This window comes from Apium graveolens, chromosome 3, assembly GCF_009905375.1.
Source record: "Apium graveolens cultivar Ventura chromosome 3, ASM990537v1, whole genome shotgun sequence".
Taxonomy (NCBI): domain Eukaryota; kingdom Viridiplantae; phylum Streptophyta; class Magnoliopsida; order Apiales; family Apiaceae; genus Apium; species Apium graveolens.
The window spans coordinates 41,840,320-41,844,543 of NC_133649.1; positions in this window are offsets into that span (position 1 = coordinate 41,840,320).

Consider the following 4,224-nt stretch of genomic DNA (forward strand, 5'->3'; position numbering starts at 1 on the left):
ATATAAATGTATTGGATGATCCCTAGTGAGACAGCTGATCAGGCTATCTCCATAGAATAACTCTATCTTGGCTATCCTATGAAAACTTGTTCCGAAACTCAGAGACTAGCTAGGTCCCTGTCACGCTGGGCTGGTGGTTATAATAGGGTGCGCAACCACTTCGCCTCTTACGCTATCTTCCAGGCCATTACGGGCCTCCTGCGCACACTCATCCAATTATCTGATCCACTTTATCCAGTTTTCGAAACCACTTACCTATCTCCCTTTAGAACAATTTTATCACAACACAGTTTCCAAAACATTTTCATTTTATTCAAAATTTAGAGATAGGTACTTTCAGAAGTTACTTTTTCCCCAAAACATCAGTTAATAAAACATATTTAAATATGGGGTATACGTAACTTAAAACATTCTGTTCCATTACGAGATTAAAACATTATCTATTCATAAATACTGAACCATAAAAGAATGGTCAGGGGTACTTGCCTTGCAGAGATTTACAACTATTACTGATCGACTCTGAGCCGACTCGGACGCTCAGGCTTTAACGTCTAACCACTAAATCACCTTGGATTCGACTTCAACATTCAGGTTCTACGGTGGAAACCCTACTGAGCTCGTCGACTGTCCACTTAGTTATCCTTATTCCAACACCAACTCTTGGGCTTTCTGACTAGAACCTACAAAGTCAAAACATCCTAACTTAGACATTCGATTATGCTTAATATATCCTTTCTAACAATCTAGGTACTTGCCTTGCAGAGCTTTACAACTATTACTGATCGACTCTGAGCCGACTCGGACGCTCAGGCTTTAACGTCTACCCACTAAATCACCTTGGATTCGACTTCAACATTCAGGTTCTACGGTGGAAACCCTACTGAGCTCGTCGACTATCCACTTGGTTATCCTTATTCCAACACCAACTTTTGGGCTTTCCGACTAGAACCTACAAAGTCAAAACATCCTAACTTAGACATTCGATTATGCTTGACATATCCTTGCTAACAATCTACCCGAACGTTAACAAAACCTGACTCGTAACATACTTCATATAATAATACACGTATCAATTAGGGTTCACGTTCTCGAAAGTCAGTTCGGTGTTCGTTTTCAGAAAATATATATACTTGTACTCTTACGGAATCAGGGTTATTGGTTTGGCAAAACATTTTCCCACAATATACAATCAGGTTTGCATGAAATATTTACATATAATCGCTCGACGTCCCGATAATTACTGGATACGCCCCCGTATTTCCGTAATTTCATTTCTCCGGAAATCGGGCAGCAATTCCTTAATTTATCGGACTAACCCATCGAACAACTCGACGTAAAATCAACAACACAATCACCACAATCCAATTTACAAGTCCCAATCACCAATTTGAACCAACAACAACAATCGCAATCCACAAATTCCCAAACACCAATTTTATTACAGTTATTAATTATTATCCGTATTTTTATATCTTTATTCGTGGGACTCGGAAATATCATCACAGTCTACCGTTGGCTCGCCGAGGCTCATCTTTGATGGCGATAAAATTGGTGGGTTCCCGATTACACCGGATATCCTTGGCAAATTTCATCGATTAATACAATTTATTGCCGCACAAAATTAATTCACTTCATAAATATTACTCAAGTGTTTTCTACAGAAAATACATACATAAGAATTGCAATCAAAATCACATAATCAAAATAACTCGAGCAGAACCAACATACTGGACATAATACACACGCACAGAGGCACACATCCCACGTACCAGTCACATTGCCGGAGAAAGTTCGGCGGTAATCGGAAAGGTAGAATCAGGAGACAAAAAGAGAAAGAAAAATACGACAATACCTATACGCACGAACGTGTATATATGTACATCAATTAACATACCGAACTGAAAACAAATTCGGACCGGAAAAGAGGGGAGGCGGCCGGACTTGACAAGGATAGGAGGAAGAAGAAAGATTGGGACTAAGAGAGTGAGAATCCACAGAGAAATTCGAAAGAGATATGTCACAGAGAATCGAGAGACTGAGAGGGAGGGGAGAGACGCAACAGAGAGATTAGGCAAGGGGAAAAATGGACGGGGGGGATTTGTGGGTGTTTTCTTTCTTTCTTTTTTTATTTATTTTCTGCTCACCCATTTTAATCGTCCTGAATATACACCAAATTTTATCAATCTAACGAATAATTACGTTTAAAGTTAATCCCGTAATTTACCAAAATAATTTTAGAATATCATAAATAATTCAAAGCTACTAGAAATAATTTTTTTATAATTTTCAACTTATTTATGAATCACACTTTATACCCAAAATTAACAATTTTAACGAACCAATTACGGGTAGACATAATTCTAAAACTTACCAAAATAATTTTAGAGTTCTCGAAATATTCCGAACTTAATAATATATAAATTTCATAATTTTTAAAGAAATCTGGAATTAAATACAAATTTTACAATTAAATACAATCATAAAATCATTTTAAGATAACTATTTAATAAAATATTGATTTCTAAATTTTATAAACTCCTAAAAATAATCACTGAAATTATAAAGCAATAAAAATAATTTTAGAGATAACCCAAGTATTTATGAAAATAAATCTTGAATAAAATTACCTTAAAATACAAAAACAAGACAACACAGCTTCACAACTAATTAGGCAAATAATCCTCCAACACCAACAATCACATGTAATTAATAATAAAGCAATAACCTGCCGACAGAACCCATATACATATTTTACTCATTTAATCATTTAATAATTATATATTTAAATAATACGAGAATATACGAGTCGTTATATGTATGGATGTTCCTGACCTTCAATATGAAGAGTAGCTCAAAACAATCATGGGTGAAAATTTTGTTGATGTGTCCATCAAACCTTCGGTATCAGACTTAACTCATCTCCTTTTGCTTCTGTTTAAACTGTTTCATACAAATGTTTTGCCTAGGAAGAGTGATAGAGATAGAGTCACTTTTCAGGAATTTATATTATTGTCAGTGTTTATTAAGAAAGTTCATTGTGATATTGCTTCATTGGTCATTAAAAATATGAGTCATTATTCGACTCATGAGTCCATGCATCTACCATACCATGCCCTGTTAACCAAGATTTTTACTTATTTTTGTGTATGTTTTGATTCGGTTAAACTTGAGAAATTGAGTATTGTGTTTGATTTGTTTGTTCTGTCTGCTAGTAATATTGTTGTCACTGAGTCAAACGGCCTTATTTTTTATGATGATCACCGTATGTTCGGTGGATTGCCCAAGTCACCCAATTATGCTTCTGAACCCAATGATTAAGAAAATTCCACTGTCCTTAAATTTTTTTTAGCTAAGTTAAATGAGAATTCTGAGGCCTTAGAATCTTTAAACCAACATTTTGCTTTTGTTAAGTCTTTAGGGTCCCTCACTTCTGAGGTCAATATGATGAGAGCTTCTTATGAATTGTTTAATAAACATGTCTATCAGTCTCTCGATGCCATTAATTCTAATCTCAACATTCTGTATGCACATGATAAATGTTTAACAAAGACTGTGGATTTTGAGTTTGGCACATTGCAAGAGGGCATGTGCTCCCCTGCTAAGGCGTGGGAGAAAGAGTTTGTTAAGCTTTTCTTTCAACTTGGGTTTGAGACCAAGTTTCTCTCACATCAGCGTTAGGCCGTGCAATACAAGTCCAAGATATATTGGCATAGGAAGAAATATTGGATAGGCGATTGCATATTGGAAGAAATCACGACACCTCTACCTCTTCCTGCGATTCTTCCTCCTTCTGTTTTTGGCATGACTCGTGAGAAATACAAGACCAAGATCTTTCAGTGGATGCAGGAAGGTGATGGTACAGCCCCGGACAGAGATGACTTTGATAAATTATTTTCGGAGTATGGCAAAGCATCAGTCTATCCTCAGGACACGGCCAAGGAGAAGGGCAAAGCTCGAGTCAATGTTTAAGAATCTGACTGAGTACCCCTTTTATGTGATGAAGGGGAGAATTGAGATTGTTTCTTTTGTTGATAATCTTTTAAATGAGACTGTTTTATTTTGTCAACACTATGTTTAATGAATTGTGAATGATGTTTTTATGAATTGGGTTTAATCCTGGTTTAATGGGTTATTAATTTTATTATCTCAGATGACATTGGTTTAATATGTTATTCTGATTATATTATCCTTGTTCATATTATCATTGTCTCATTATAACTGTCT